Genomic DNA, 17,751 nt, shown 5'->3' on the forward strand with positions numbered 1-17,751 from the left:
TATGTCTTTGTGTTTCTTATAGACAACAAACACATAATGCTATAAAGTAAACAGCCAAAAAAAGGCCTGATAATTGGGGTTGTATTACTGTTTGAATAATGTAAAAATAAATTATATGCATAGCTGTATCTCAGTATTAATTAGCACTCTGTTAGCAGCTAAAAGTAAAATTACATTTCAAATAATTTTAATTATTAGATTTTAAGAAATGTTAAATTTTCTACTTAAACTTTTCAGTTATGTTTTGCATTGCCTAAATCACAAGGGAATGGTGATTATTACAGATTTGATTTTCTTATGCCATTATGTAATATGTACCCAAAATACCACACATTTATAGAAATCATCTTAAAATACTTTTTTTTTTCCATTAAAGCTACCTCAATTTTGCATTTCCCTCTTCGAAAATCAAGTTACATCTAAAAGTAAAGGAATTTTATTCTAAAATATCATGAGTAGCAATGATTAACACTTAATTATTTAATCTCCTGTTCTTAAATTATTTCAAACATAGATCTTGTGTTCTTAAAAATACCTTGCATTTTTTTATAGACATAGACTTTTTCAAGCCACCATCTGTCCACCAATGATATTGTATATAGAAGCTTACTGAGTTCCCATCAGTGTTTGCCTGATCAAATGATAATTTGATAATATTTCACATAAGGTATTATCAAACTTATAAAAATACAAGAAAGTATTTATGAAACTACAAGGAATTTATTTACATGAAATTTAAATAGGTTAAAATAGTCTCAGAGATAAAAAGTTGAGTACTATTTTATTGTAAAATATTTTGTTTACTAGATACAATTCTAAAAACTTTTATAAAGGTTTTCTTGATAATTACATTTCCCTATGTATATCTTTCATATATTTCAAAGTAAAAAGAATTCAAAATAGAAAAGAATATGTACAGTGAGAAAAAAATATAAATGCTTTACATGTTAAAGTTAATGATGAATGGAATTACTTTCCGAAATTATCAGCAAGTTTTGCAAAGGTACAATTTTTCCTGCAAATTTCCTTTTTTTTAATATAAGAAAAGTTCTATCTTAATTATAAAAGCAGCACTTCTCAATATTATAAAATATGTGTGTATCAATTATTTTATATAAATGTTTTATGTAGAATTAAAATATAATGTATATAATGTCACCCTATTTTTGTAAACATCTGCAAATCAGTGAGAATGGTAAAATGCCATTTGATTGTAAAGGTGCCCTATATTTACATTGATGTGTTTGCATTTCTTTTTTATATGAGTGTATACAAAATGTGGAAATGTGTGCACCAAACTAACTAAATGAGATCTGAAATAGAGGTAAAGTTTTGCATGCAGTAGGATAAATTATCCAGGGGTAACGACATCCTCAAATTTCAGGGTCTTAAAATAACAGACATTTGCTAATGCTACTCTCTCATTCAGGGTTTGCAAGGAAGTTCTACCCTTCATGAGATAGAGCGGTCAGCATCTCATATAGTGCTTGTTGCTAAACCACAGAAAAGAAAAGTTGTAATCTTGCCTAACAAATAAATCTTCTCAGGAGGTAATACCTTCACTTACAACTCACAAGCCAGAGGTACCATCTTTCCCAACTATGGAATGGCCAGCAAATGCTATCCTATCACATTCCTGGAAGGCACAGAGCCAGAAATAATGGAAATCAGCATTATAACTACCAACTAGCTAATTTGTCCTTTGTTCTTATTACTGGTTATATTTTTCATTGCAAATGTAGAAGCTACCCTTAATATTTACAAACCAGAAACATTCAATTTTCATCATCCCTTCCCTTTCTCACTGTTACTTTAATAGTTTGGAAAGGGATGCAGACACAGATAAAGTATACCAGACTTCATCAGGCACTTTCTAGCTCCTTACATTTTGCTAGAAGGGGCAGTAACGCAAAATATACAAATAGATCACCTCTCATGTGGTTTTCACTGAAGGAAGGAAAGCTCTTGATGTAAAAACATAGCATTGTAAGTATTGGAATAGACATATTGAATAAAATATGGGATTTAATTAATAATTCAGATCCTGATCCATTTTTCCCTGAGGTTATTTTTAGCAATAACTAGTAGAGATGTGTCTTGTTATAATCGAAAGTAATAGTATAAGTAGATCAGTACCAGCAAAGTAATGAATTCAGAAAATGTATTAATGGTAAATAAATTTTAGAAAGATTAGGGTTGGTATGATAACCAAAATCTCAATGCAAAGCTAAGGAATGTGGGCCCCATAATCCAGAACATAAAAGAAGTAAGCCAGGAGTTTATGGAATTGAAGCTAAAATATATTATTGATATGAGACTACTTTCACTAAATATAAGTTGATAATAAGACCTGTACATTACTTTCTCTCCCATAACGGAAATTCCAAGCAGTTGTTTCGTGGTTGCAGTCATTCAATAGAGCAGGACTGAAAACTACAGGAGAAAAACTTCCTTGTTCACCACTTACCTCACAAATCAACATGGTACCCTCTGGGGGAGTGCATTGAACTCAGTTCCTAGCTAGAAAGGCTATATTTCTGTGCCATTTTCTATTTTCTTCCCTGATTTAAATATTCACTGTTCTGTCATTATTACAGATAAAATAATGAGTTTTTAGCTTGCTAATACAAATCAGAGAAATAAACATTCTTTCCATTCTTTATTAGCTCTTTTTTTAAAAAAAAAATTTCTATTTATAAAGAATGTCTATTTGAAATATCATAAAACTATTTCAGGAACTAGCAGTTCCTGATGTAATGTTATGGAAAATTTGGTTGAAACTTGCTTGTTTAGGAATCCATGAAGAAATTGTGAAAATTCAAGAAATAAATGATGAGAATATTATAATCAAACACCCTATAACCATAGTAAGAAATAAACTGAGATCCCATGATTTGCCATTTCTAATAGGAATTTATTTTATCAGATAGTTTTAAAAATGTTCTCATAGCTGTTTATATATGTTCTTATCTCTTTTACAATGCTCACATTCAAACAAATTTCTTAGTCTCATTTCAGAACTTTGTATGTGTTTGCTTATTTTTTTTACCAAATTGTGGAGGAATTGTTAAAATGTAAATTATATATTATATAAATACATTTTGATTATGAATTATATAATGTGATTTAAATTAAGAAACACTATTTTGGTTATGCACTGTGAAGGATTTACCAGTTAATTTACCATTAATTAATTGATGTCATTAAAATTATAAGAAAAAATAGTATAAGAGACAGAACACTCCAATTTCACCTGTTTTAAATTATTTAAAGCAATTTGAAATTGATAATTCTATGAGGTCAGCTTTAAGTTTATTCAGTTATACAATCTCATGATGGCAAGTGCTATCATTAAAGGCAAGAGCACAGGACCCATGGAAACTAGTAACACTGGATCCCTGAGTTGAGGTTCCCTTGATATAGCCCTGGATTATACTTCATGAATCTATAATCCTGTAAGAAGTTTCTTGGGTGAAATTTTGATTAAAAAACAGGGTAGAAGGAATTCTTTGTGGTCTGATATGGTTACAGTTTGTAGTATCTCTTCATGTGTGCTATTTGAAGCATTAAGTAAAAATTTAAGATACTTCAAGTTAAAAGAAAACAGTGAAGTATGAAGCCGTTATCTCTTATTATGAAATTAATTCTCAACTATGACCAACTTTTGTGCTCAGAGTCTTATTCTAAGTTTGTTCTGATTTGATTTCTTTATAACATGTTGAGATCACATTGTAAGATTTTCATTGGCCTTTAGCCAAAAATAATAAAATTCTGACCTGACCTGCCTCTCTTTTGAAAAGTAGAAAAGATCCCACGAGATTGCAATTTTAGATCTCACACATAATTTCCCATTCCTCTCCCATAAATCAGGCTTCTGTAAAATAGTGAGTTATACCATTCACATTTCTGCAGATACTAAAATTCCCCATTCATTTTCCAGTCTGCATTTTTCAAGAAAAGGGATGTTAGCAGAGATTGTTAAGCGTTGTGGTAGTCTAAAATAATTGGCAGGATTCCAATTTGTAGAACTAGTTGACATTGTGCCAATTCCTTTATTAATACATGTTACTAAGCAGAGCTGATATTCAGCCAGTATATTCTTTTTTTTTTTTAAGATTTATTTATTTATACAAGAACCGGAATATAGGCCAGATGCGCCGGAGGGTGAGAGGATTCACCAGAGACAGAGAAGGGAACAGAACAGGCAGACTGACAAAATACACTGCTGAGGGGAGCAGCGGGCAAGACAGGAGAGGTCTGCTGCCCCATGTGGGATTCTCACCGGCTGGCTGGGATCAAACCCGCAGGGCAGAGGCTGTGGACAGCTTCACAGTGTGGCGCTCAACCGTCTGCGCCACCAGGGAGGCCCTCAGCCAGTATATTTTGCACAGCCATATTATTTGTTAAGATTGTGAAATATTTTCATTGTCTAAATAGCCATTATTCCATGCCTTGAAGAATCACCTCCCCAGCCTTTGTTTTCCAGCTGGCTCCACCCTTCAGTCCCTCCAGTCCAACCTACTATTCTACATCTACAAAATAATCGTTGGCATTGTAAAAGGCTAGCTAGAATACAGATGACCCCTAGTTTGACTGACCAAGGCTTAATCCCCAGCAGTTGTCGAATACTTTGGATATAACTCTTCTGTATAAGTATGTTTCTAGAGAAAAATAGAAATGTAGGGAAGAGGGCCAAATTGTGTCCATGCTGAAACAGCTGAGATATCTTACAATCAGAGTTAGAATAACACCCAAATCCTGTTTTTGGCATTAACTGTTTTTCCAATCAATTATCATATTCCCTGCTCCCTCATTCATAGAATACTGCTTCAGTGGCTATTATTTCCTTGACACTGTGGATGTAAGAACACTGTTGAGACTTTTGTTTCTAAAAAAAAGCTGAATCAAGAAAAAATAAATTTAACATAAAATGTCTATGAGGTATGAGGCAGTTAGATTTAGTGCCCAGTTAGGGTACAGATGAGGGAAAGAGTGGGAAAGGTTGCCAGTGTCTCTGAGGGCAAACTCTTAGGTACCCTATTCCATTAAATTTATCCATCCAAAATATAATCAGGGGACACATATTTGTACAGGACTAGAAATATTGAAGCAAACAGATATTTCATAGTATAATCATACTATGAGAAATGATTCACTTAAAATTTTAATGTGCTAGTACAATTTTTCCTATAAGCAAGAGCCTTGATCACTATAATTCATTATTGTTTGGAAGAAATTCAGTCTTTTACAGATAACTAGGTAGTTTCTATTTATTGTCATTTCTTCTTGTTAATTTCTGCAAATAGTACACTTGGCCATTTTGAAATGAAATGTAAAATCCATCAGTATGAGCAACAATACATTGTTCATTTGTTTATCTTGTTTTTTTCCCTTTTATTTAGTTAAGAATAACTTTGTAATTTGTCTTTATGGAGAAGTAAGAGTCAAAGACTTGCTCAAAATGTAGACTAAGTAGGCTAGCATCAAATTGTTTTCCTTGATTCTTTGTTCCATTGGTTTTTATAGCTCACCTATAAATTGATTGCTCTTAGTTTCAAACAACTAGGGATTTTTTTCAAATCTCATTTTGCTCCAAAATCAGTACTTCATTCTGGTCCCCAATCAAAAAAAAAAAAAAAAAAAAAAAAAGAGAGAGAGAAATGATCCCAATTATTATTAGAGGAGTAGCAAAGGAGTTATAATCCTTTACTGAATAACCATGATGTACTAGATTATGTACAAAGTACAAGCCAATCACTCCCGGTGACTGTGAAATGAATCACCTCCATTTTACTAAAGGTAAAGGAGATTTAGAATTTACCTAAGAGTTCAATACTTCTAAATGGCACAACTGGGATTCAGAACCTGTCCTGTCTTTCAAGACTTTTACAATTCATGAAGTTATAATACATAAAAGTCGACTCTTACTCTGTATTCTGTAATATATGTAGTCATAATAATATTTATTTGAAAACATTCTACATCATTATTTGGGTTTATTTTGTATTACATTTCCGTAGAACAGTCTCCACTGTAGTAATAGACTGTAGTAGGTATTCAAATCATGTAGTGCCTATACTACAGTATGAATTAAAATCGTGAAATCGATGATGAGGAGCATTTAGTCATTGAAGTTAAGTTCTCCCAGTAATAATGAATTCAGCTGAGGAGGAAGTTTATTCCATATTTGAAGAGCTATATTTTTTTTAAAAGATTTATTATTTATGCATGCAAGAACTGGGATACAGGCCAGAGGTGCAGGGGGTAAGAGGATTCACCAGAGACAAAGGAGGGAGCAGAACAGGCAGATCTACTGAAATATACTGCTGAGGGAAGCAGCAGGAGAGACAGGAGAGGTCTGCTGTGCCATATAGGTAGCTCCTGAGCTGGGGATCGAACGTGTGCTGCATTGGCTGCAAATAGCTTCCTAGTGCTGTGCTTAACCCTTTGCAGCACCAGGGAGGCCCTGAAGAGCTTTATTTTGAGTTTAGCTCTAATGCTTTTAGTTCTAACTCCATGATTCCTCCACTGGAAACCATGTAGAGTAGTTATCATTTGCAAAAAACTGGTATGTGCCAGATTTGCTGCTATTATTTTTAATCATCACCACAACCATATGGGTAAGTTTACTATTTTCTTTTATATTGGGAAACTGAGGATACAGTGACCCATATCTGGGCTAGAATTGGAATCACTTCCATTTGACTGCAATACCTGTGTTCTTTCCATTATACATGCCACTTAATTATTATTAGGAAAAAATGCGATCATGCAAAATGGTTCTTCAAATATTTGAAAGAAGCAATCATATTCTACCCTGAATCTTTTCTTCTTCAGAGAGAGTAATCTTAATTTTCTCCCTATTTATATGACCTGGTCTTCAAACCATTCAGAGCTACTGTCAACATTTAACACCTGAAATCACCCTGATAACACAAATTTTGCCCAACCAGTACATTCTCGAGTACAAATGCTAAGTTTTAGTTATTTTCTAAACAGGCTAAAGGCATATTCTTATCTCAACTTATTTTGGCAAGCTCTATGGCTCGTTATATCTTTACAATAAGCTAAACATCCTACTTCTTGTTACCCATTAATTGCTATGAAGCAAAGTCTTAGCGGTATATTTTTCTAGCTGACCGTAGTAAAGAATGTACTCATTTCATCTGAATTTCATCTTATTAGAACTACCTTGTGTTTTTTATTTCTTTCTTTTCAGATTTGTGACCTCTAAGAAAACAATATACCTGCACTATATTTCTTTATCTGTAACTCTTATGGTAGTGTTTTAAATTGAGAAATTATATTTCAAATCCTCTCCTACAAGATAGTAGAAGAACCCAAGGGAGAAAACTTTTAGCCATTTACTGAGAATGGTATGAAATTTGGGAGCATTGATAAGTCATTCTCTCAACAAATATTTATTTATTGAGAAGTTGCATGGGTCAAGCAATATTTTAGTCTTTAATGCAGCAATAAACTAAATGACAGAAATCCCTTTCCTTCATGTGTTTATATTTTAGCAGGAATATACAGGCAGTAGCAGGTGAAGAATATATATTTGACATGTTAATAATGATTTGTGAAAAGAAATAAGTGGAGAGCTGAGTAGGGAGTATCAGATGTGTAATGTAGGAATAGTATGGAAAGGGTGCCCTTTATGTTTTTTCATAAACCTCTCATAGTTACCATGATGTACTGTAATTCTTCTGTATTGTCTGACTCCTCATTTAGAAAAATTATTTTCCAAGAAATGTTCTATGAATTGTTCATCTGAATATTTCCAGCACCAAAGCACAATCTTAACATATAGTAGTTTCTATAAAATTTTAATATATTAAATTCTTAAAATCTTTAGGACAAGAACATAAGTTAATATAAATTGAGCATTCACTATGCACTACACACTTGCTATTTTCTCATTTAATTCTCAAATTTTTTATCAAGACATTTTTCACTTTTAAAATGATTACTATCATTCCCAGTTTACCAAGTGAGGAAATTGAGGAAATATTAAATACTTTGAAAAGATACTTAGTTTTTTGAACAAAATCAAATAGCTAACAATTAATGGAAAAGAAATACAAACCTAGATTCTGTCTCCAAATTCCATGTCTTCCAAGTTTCTACCACATGGAATAGACATAAACACCTTGTCAATTTCTACATCCCTAGAAATTTTATTATATGAAAAAATTAGCTCAGGTGGAAGCTGAAACAAATCAATCAAGCCGACAAATTCAATGTATTCAGTCAAAATGGTATAATATTCCAATAATTGATTATAAATAATAGTTTCTATTTGGTGGATTTGAGAAAGGAAAAATAACATATAAGGACGGAAAGAATGACAGCATTTCCATTCCATTCTAGTACTTGAAGTACTTGCATTTCGTTTTTCTAAGGAGATATAATGGTGGAGGGTGGGAAATGTCAGGCAGAGGCCACATTAACAATTGATAAAATGTATAAATCCAAACAGGGATCAAGGAATCATCAAGGTCTTATTCATTGGTCAAGCAGCATTGGGACTGATTTTAGTAATAATTCTACTACCCTGGCCAAGCTGCATGCACATTCCAAAGGGAAGTAAAATGAAGCCAGGGCAGTAATAAGCAAAAGCAGCAGGAGATAGATTACACTATAGACATGAATAGCATCTTGTCCCATGGTTATCTTTACTCATTGCTCAATTCTTGTGCCCCTGAATGAAGCAAAATGGTGGATTATGAGAACCACTGCCTCAACTGTGACACTGAGGAAAAAAACGGTTCTGTAGTATCGCTATACCTTTGATTTAAAATTAGGAACTTTGAAAAGTCTATTTGGGTCTGGGATATTTGCATAAAAATCCCATGATTACACACTTTGTATATTACATTGCTTTTAAAACTACCATTGCTTTTTACAAGAGACGGTTAGCTATTTTATAGCAACATTCTTAAGTCAGTTTTGTATATTTTGAATTAAATGATTAATGTATCCTGAGTAGAGACATATAAAATTGTGATGGAAACATCACAATCATGTGCTGATAAAGTTACAAATCTGAATTTCCACGATAAATATTATAAGCATCACAACATTTTAAAATACCTAAATTTCTTCATTTTAGGGAAAAGATAATAAACATTAAGAATCATACTTAGTCACATTTTATACTAAGAAGGTAGTCTGTAAGATAGTCTGTAAATCAAACATATTTTTCTAAGAAGGTAGTCTGTAAATCAAAACATACACATAAACAAGTTTTGAGTCTTTTTTTTAATAATAGCACAGTACTTTTAAAAGCATAAAGTCACGTGCAGAAGAACATTAGATGAGGGCTCATTGCAGGTTATTTATTGTATTAGTTTGCTTGGGCTGCCATAACAAGTAACCATGCCCTTAGTGTTTTAAACACAAAAAATTTATTTCCTCATAATTCTAGAGGCTAAAAGTCACAGATCAGGAGATTGGCAGGGTTGGTTTCTTTCGAGGCTTCTCTCCTTAGCAGGTGGATGGCTGCCTTCTCCCTGTGTCTTCACCTGGTCTTCTCTCTGTGTATTCTTGTATCCTAATTTCCTCTTTTTATAAGGATATCAGTCATTTTGGATTAGGCTTCCCCCATGACCTCATTTTACCCTAATTACTTCCTTGAAGACCGTATTTCCAAAAGCAGTTGCCCCCTGAAACTCTGCGGGTAGGACTTCAATATATAAATGTTGGAGGAACGTAATTCAGCTCATATACTCATTGATGAAGTGTTTCTGAAAGAAACTTGAAGGCAATTGGGGAAAACAGTAGAGACAAGGAAATGGTGGGTAATGTCTCATACGCTATTGACTGTGTGTACAATCAAAGCTGAAGCACACCAAGTAATCCTGTGCAGAGTTTTCCAGAGAGCGTTGCATATGTGGGATGTTAGGAACAAAGAACAAACACAGGATTAGTAAATAGGAGCCTGAGAGCTCTGTTCATGGTACCAACACTGTCCACCCTACCAGTTCATTTAACATTTACATATAAGGAAAGGGCCATTTATTCAGAAATACGTCTTTACCCTTTGCATATTCACCCTAAGATCAATCTCAAATGTATACATCTAGAATATATGCATTTGCAAGGAGTTTCTTAACTAAAAACTAATTAATAAATCATTATGATAAGGACTTAAAAATGAGACTCAAAATTTTGAGCTTCTAAGAGAGAAAACATGCTTAAGCAAAGGAAAAAAATTTTCTCAATAGCAGGAAAGGATTAATATTCAATTAATATGATATTACATGTCAATAAGAATAAGAAAAGGAGTCTGATAAAAGCTGGGCAAAGATATATGCATGACTCACAAACTACATTTAAATGCCCAATATATTTAGAAAAAGATGCATGATCTTAATTTTATCTAATTTTTTCACTTGGTTGTAAGTGAATCTGAAGATAGGTAGAACTCAATTTCATAAATAAGTAAGGAAATTCAATCAAACACAGTCAAAAGATACAGATTTATTCCATTAGAGCTGAAACAAGTTGGTCAATATCAAGTGTTATTGAAGATATGGTAACAGGGACTTCCCATAAAATTTGGAGACTAATTTGACAAGACGGAGGTTGCCAAAGATGAAGAGGATGGGTAGGTGGCGTAAGGGTAAAAAGAATGTAGTGGATGGTGGTGGATGTTTTGTTTTGGTGGTTGTTTTTCTTGACAAATTAAATGAATAAAGCTTTTCATTAAAAAAGAAAAGGTGAGGCTTCTCATCCCCTTCAAATGATGAGTTGTCTTTCAGAATGTAGTTCCTAAAGAAGTCTCACAGTTATTTTGAGTACAGAGTCATGCTCCAATGCATTCACAGATGACTTATTTGTAATGACAAAAACTTGGGAGTAAATCAAATGCCCATAATCAGGGGTGAATTATTCCACCTACCAAAAAAATTTTTATTAAATGCCTACTATTTTCCATGTGCCATTGAACAAAATAACACAAAAATGCATGGTCTCAATAAAGAAATTGTGGTAGTACAATCAGTAATATACTATAAAACATTATTATCTATGAATATGATTACTATATAATAATATGATTAGGATTTTGAAAACACTATTAAGTGAAATTAAGTTATAGAATATTGCATATTTATATGAAACATTAAAGAAACTTAAAAACAAACACCGCATATTTTATGTAGTTTGTGGATATTTTAGTATTTAATAAAAATATAAATTATGTCCCTGATACAGACACAGTACATGATAATGGTAACCTAAGAGGAAGGGAATGAGATGGTCAGGAATATATGGGAGGCATCAATTTTACCTTAAGGATTTTATTTATATAAAAAAGGAATTATGTTAAAGCAATTATAAAATAATGCTAACATTTGCCCAAATTTTTTACTGATATATTATTGTAGTATATAAAACTGCCTGCAAGCATAGATATATCAAAACTACAAGGTATTAATCAATATATGAGTTGGGAGAGTAGCTTTACTCTAAGAGTTCAGAGGTCCACGAATTTCCTGTATGATTTTTCAGACATCCTCAGCTTGCATCTTATACCAAGATAAGTACTTCAGTCTCTGCCATCATATATGCATTCCAACTAGGAAAGAGAAAGGACAAAGAGAAGGATGTTTTCTTCTCAATAAAACAGAACCCAGAAATTGCACATACCCCTTTTCTTTGTATCTTTTTTTTCACTAGAACAAACTTGGCCACGTAGCCATCCTAGCTATAAGACATATTGGAAAATCTTATCTTTACAGGGTTCATCATGGACCCAAACCAGTATTTTTGATTATGTAAAAGGTAGAGAACAGTGAGTAGGAGATAACTAACAATTTTTGCCATGAGTATTTACATGAATAATGCTCTTTTTCCCACTAATCGTATGTGATTTTCTTTGTAGAAAATCATATTTGAAGATAAGTATCTCTCCTATCTTCCTTGCCATTATTTATACATGTCTCCCTCTCTGGTTTTATTGGATTAATAATGACTCAATAGGCATGTTGAATAGAAGCAGTGCAGCTGGTCAAGCTTGTGACTCACCTTCCTTTCGGGGGAACATGTAAAATTTTATTATTAAATTTTACTATTTTAGTATAGTTTTTCAAGATTGCTATGTCTCTCTAAAGACTAGACCTCAGAAGGATGGGGTGAGAGTATAATCAAATCAATAAAGAGGTGTGCCTGCGGATATCAAGCAAGAGACAGTGTTGGTTTAAATGAGATTGTGGTTTTCCATGTTGATGAAGAGAATTGCTTCAATTCTAAAGAGATTTGATGAGGGTGGAGATAAGTGTCCAGATTCAAGATATCTTTTAATGATAAAACCAATGGTATTTGCTGGTGAATTGTACTATAAGTTACATGTAGAAAGTATAAGAAGAAAATAAACTAAACAGTGATTATTTTTTTATTGTAAATTGAACAACTGAGTAAATTACAATACTGTTATTTGAGATGGTAAAATAAGAATTATGTTCTAGCCTACTTGTGTTTGGTATAATCATTAGAAATTAAAACAGCGGGCCTCCCTGGTGGCGCAGCGGTTGAGCACCGTGCTCCAAAGCTGTCTGCAGCCTCTGCAAAGCCGGTTTGATTCCCCACTAGCCAGGGAGAAACCCACATGGTGGGACAGACCTCTCCTGCCTTGCCCTCTTCTCCCCTCAACAGTGTCTTCAGTCCATCTGCCTGTTCTGCTCCCCGGTCTGTCTGCGGTGAATTCTCTCACCCTCCGGCGCTTCTGACCTGTACCTTAGTTCTTGTTTAATTAAATAAATAAATCTTTAAAAAAAAAAAGAAATTAAAACAGCAATCTCAAATCAGCATTTAGAAACTGGAGACTGCTATTTAGGGATGAAGCCTTAGTTGGATAGATAGATTGTGTTTTCAGCATATATTTATTTGTTCATATATTAAGTAATAAACCTGATTATAAGCATCACTGGATACTAGGCACCGCAGTTTTCCCAACACCATTTGTTGAAGACATTTTCCTTCTCCATGTATATACTTGGCTTCTCTGCCATAGATAGTCTATAAAAGTGTGGATGTATTTTTGGACTCGCGATTATATTCCATTTTTTTTTTAATTCCAGTATCATACTGTCTGATTATTATCTCTGCAATATAGTTTAAGTCTTGGAGTATGATACCACTCTTCTTTTTTTGTCTGGATCACTTTGGTTATTTGGGGTTTTTGTGGTTCCATAAGAATTTCAATAATATTTGTTCTGGTTTTCTTTAAGGATGTCATTGAAACTTTGTTGTGGATTGCATTGAATCTGTATTGCTTTGGGTAAGTTGACTATTTTAACAAGTTAATTCTTTTACTCCATAAGCAGGGAATAGCTTTTATTTTTTTGGATCTTCTTTCTTTTGACAATGTCTTATAGTTTTTATTATACAGGTCCTTCACCTCCTTTATTACTTTTACTCCTAGATATTTAATTCATTTTAATCTAATTGTAATGGGATTGATTTCTAGATTTATTTTTCTCATACACCATTGTTTTCATATAAATTATTTTACAAACTGTTGTATCCTGCCACATTATTGTACTGATTTATTGTTTCATTTCAGTTATTTTTTTAATTGAGTCTTTAGGGTTTTCTGTGTATACTATCATGCCATCAACTAATAGTGATAGTTTTATTTCTCCTTCCCCTGTTTGGATTCTTTTTACATATTTCTCATATAATTTTGCTAGCAAGACTTTCAATACTTGAATATAATGCTGAAAATGAACAGGAATACAAGGATGGTTCAATGTTCAAAAATTGATTAATGTTATTCACTACATCAACAAAAGGAAAGGTAAAAGTTATGTAATCATATAAACAGATGCAAAGAAAGCATCTCATAAGATTCAGCATCAATTTCTGTTAAAATCCCTCTAAAAACTGGGAGTAGAAGAAATATACCTCAACATAATAAAGGCCACATATGATAAACCCAGAGCTAACATCATGTTCAGTGGTGAAAGACTGAAATTTTTTCTTCTAAAACCTGGTACAAGAAAAGGATGTCCACTTCCACCACTACTATTCCTTGTTTTCTGTTGTAGTGTTACCACCAACCTACATACCCCCAAATATTATGATTAGATTTTACATGTTTTTAAACTTTATATAGAATTATATTCAATTGTTTTATATCACTTCCTTAGCCCAAAATTGCTTTACCTTTATCTACATCATTCCTGTTTTGTATAGCTATAGTTTATTCATTGCTCTATAGTTAAGCCACTATAATTTTAAGAAATAATTACAATTCATTCTTACATTGATGTATATTTCAAAATAAATTTCTTTTAGTCTAAGAATAAGAAAAGAAAAATCAACAAAGATGACTACATTTTCTATAATAATAAAACCAAGTATACTTATGAAAATTGTATAGTTTCCCAATAAAAGGTAAATGAATATTGCTAGCCCCATAAAAATCAAAATTCAGTAGGATATTCTGTATTTCTGAAGAGCAGAATGAAAATCTATAGAGGTGTTTTTCTTCTTGGCCCACAGTGGACTGTTTCCAGAAAGAAAATATTTTTTCAAACATATTAGAAATAACTAAGAAAATAATTTTTTTAATATAATCAGCTGCTACTGGGTTGTGTCTCATGTCAAAAACTCCATATTATAAGAAATCAGGTCAATGTTTTCAGTAACGAATGTTTGGAAATAACTGATCAAAAATTCCAAGTTGCATAGTAAGATTATGATTAGGTAGTTAACGGTAGAGCAACCTTCTGCATGACTACTTACCATTTTATTTGCTTGATATTCAAATATAAGATCAATTCTGTTTCTGCTCCAAAATAACTGTGTTTAGCTTTTATGTGATAATAAAACTAATGTTGCAAGCACATTGCTGGGAATCACTTGCCTGTTCAGTCATAACCTTTCTTCCTTAAACTCCCTTGAATAGAGAGAGAATTTGCAAATGAAAGGCATGTTATAAAAATGGAAAGCAAAATAGCATTCACTTCCTAGGAAATACAACATCCTTTTTTACTTCATCCTTTTTCCTCTTTAAATCCTGAAAAAATAATAGGGTAATTGTATGTATAGAATAAAAAGAATCGAGGAAACTAGTATATTCATTTGAGTCTTTTCTTTCTTTCCATTTTAGTGCATGTTGACCTAACTTCTACTTCCAATTGTCAGAGAAGATGAATGTGGAATATAAGTCAATTTATAAAAATGGTTAACTTAAGTCATGCTTTCTATTTCACTTTTCAGACCTTCTTCAACTGACCAAAAGATAGTTTGCTTAATAATCCAGTCTGTATTGTATGCCTTCCTTTATTTCTCAGTTCCACAGTTTCTTTACCTGTCCAGATTGCTTGCAGAATCTCTCATAAAATATCTGACTTTAAAAAGAGAGATGTTTTTAATATTCATATAGAGGCATTCATAAACAAGACCAAATTTTTATTTAATTTGCAGAAATAGTGTTATATTCAACAGATAAGGTAGCGTATTTTCTGTCCAATTCCTTTTTGTTAGTCATTATAGTAATGAGGAAAGAGTTTCTCTCTGTGAAAATCACCTCCTAAATGAAGTAAACATTGTGACCAGATTTCCTTTTCCGTCTTGAAAAATTCTGTTCATATATATGTAATTTAAAACTCTGATTTTCTAGTCGTTCCACGAAGAGTCATGGCATTAATGTCTGTGCTTCTGGTCCACCTTGAAACCTTAGAAGAATTCTAATCAATCTGAATCTGTAGATCTTCCACAACAAAATGTAGGTATTAAAGGGTAATTACATCGGTTACATGATTTAAGACCAAAATAATTGAATTCCTGGAAAATTTGGTAAGACATTGATATGACTATGAGATTTATCTCATATTTAAAAAAAAAAAAAGATTCCATCTGTACTTGTCAAATATAAAAACATATCAGATAGAGTCTCATTTACTTACAAACACATCATACACACACAACACACAACACTCACAATGACAAAGGGCAATATCCTGGAAATACAAATAGCACATTACCGATGATTAAATTTAAGTTTAGGTGTTTTATCTGGACTGAATTTGAACTGCAGGACACAATGTAGTCCCAAATACATTTTGTATTCAATTTTGTAATTCCTTGTCTTGATAATTAGCAGTAAGATTTTGAATTCCTATTTAAAAATCAGTCTTCATAAATGCATAAGCCTCAATTGTATATGCAAATTCCACACATTTTCATACTGTGTGGAATAACTGCATATGCAAACAGGTAATTTGACAGTTAATGATTCATTTGCACATGCAAACCTACAATTTTAATATACAGATGCCAACTGGTATATGTAAATAATATTCCATGTGGGTCCTATTTTCCCAGTCTCTTTTTAAAGAAAACAACCCTTTAAGTATTTTTTTGTTTTCAATTAAAAAATTTTATTATTATTACAGGAATATTCAGGTGGGAAAATATTTTAACATGTTTGAAAGAAAAACTTCTTTTTGCCCATTATTTGCCAATAATTTGGTTATTTTATTCCCAAAGTTATGGCATGCACTATATATTCATGCAAAGTCTGTATATGTTTAATTAGAAATATAAAATCATGATGCAGCTGATTCTGTATTTATCATCTTAACACTTTTCAACCTGAAAAATCATAAAAGCTTTTTCTTCAAAAGACCAATATTTAAAGGGTGTTGATTTATGTAAATCAATAATTTATCAACTTGCTGTCTTTATTTGCTGCCAGCCAGATGCTTCTCGCTTAGCACGGCCAGACAATGTCAGCTGCAACACATAATGGCCTCTGCTTCATGTAGAAATAAGAGCATAAATATTTTAAAAATCCTGCTACAGGAAGTAAGGAGGGTTGGGGTGGGGGTGAGAGATTTTACTGGTTTATTGTGAGAGTAGAACAAGTCTACATATTTTATGGGTTGGTTTTATCAGAAGTGGAGGCGGGGACGTCTCTTAGCCTGATTTTTATCTCCTAACAAGGCTGACAGACCAAAGTCTTTTCATAGCAATTTGTTGAAGACATCTGGTGAAGCTTTCTAGGGGATGAACACACTGCAGAGTGTTCCTCTGGTATCAGTTGGCATGGCAACCGGTAAAAGACTATTCAACATCAGTAGGTTTCAAAAAGGTTGAGGCCTAGTTGAAAATCCATTTGGGCTCCTACCTGCAAAATTCTTTTGAAAATGCACTAAATCTTTTCTTAGGGCTCTAGAGACTGAACCAATATGTACAACTGTGGCAACTTCAATCTTAAATAATTTTCAAAACATGGGATTAATGATTCCAGTCACCAGAGGTATTACACAAGATCTAGAATTACTGGCATTGTGCTGGAGAGGATATTAGTGGAAATATGGTTGTTGTTTCTCTCTCTGTCTTATCATGCCAGAAACAAAAGAGTTATTTTCCAATTTTTATAAGTTCTAAGTTCACAGGTTCAAATGAATGAAATGATGTCTACCGGTTATTTTTTAAATCATCTATACTTATCCTAAAAAAAAAAATCTAAGTAGAATTTTAATGCCTAATGAAAATGTTTTATTTTAAAATATCTGTGCCCTCAAAACGTTTTAATATGGAGGATTTTTTCCCCAGAAAGTTACTATTTAATGTTAAAATACTCTAGTTCAAGGACACTTTTTAAATCATAATCAACCAGTTTAAGCAATGTGTTTATCTGTCAATTAAGTTACAACTCTTTGAAAATCAAATAAACATGAATAAGGTCTTTGCTGGCATGCACGTAATTTTTATAAACTATAAGCTAATTTA

General features: G+C 32.5%; 1 long non-coding RNA gene across 1 annotated transcript in view; it reads left to right on the forward strand.

The window, feature by feature from the left end:
* Positions 1 to 13,258, forward strand: part of LOC129144710 (uncharacterized) — a 161,346-nt gene extending 148,088 nt beyond the window's left edge. The window contains exon 4 of the long non-coding RNA XR_008549162.1: positions 13,236 to 13,258. This is a non-coding gene — a long non-coding RNA (uncharacterized LOC129144710). The remainder of the gene's footprint in view (positions 1 to 13,235) is intronic.
* Positions 13,259 to 17,751: the final 4,493 nt, after the last annotated feature.

This window comes from Talpa occidentalis, unplaced genomic scaffold, assembly GCF_014898055.3.
Source record: "Talpa occidentalis isolate TD23 unplaced genomic scaffold, MPIMG_talOcc4v2.1 talOcc4.6, whole genome shotgun sequence".
Taxonomy (NCBI): Eukaryota; Metazoa; Chordata; class Mammalia; order Eulipotyphla; family Talpidae; genus Talpa; species Talpa occidentalis.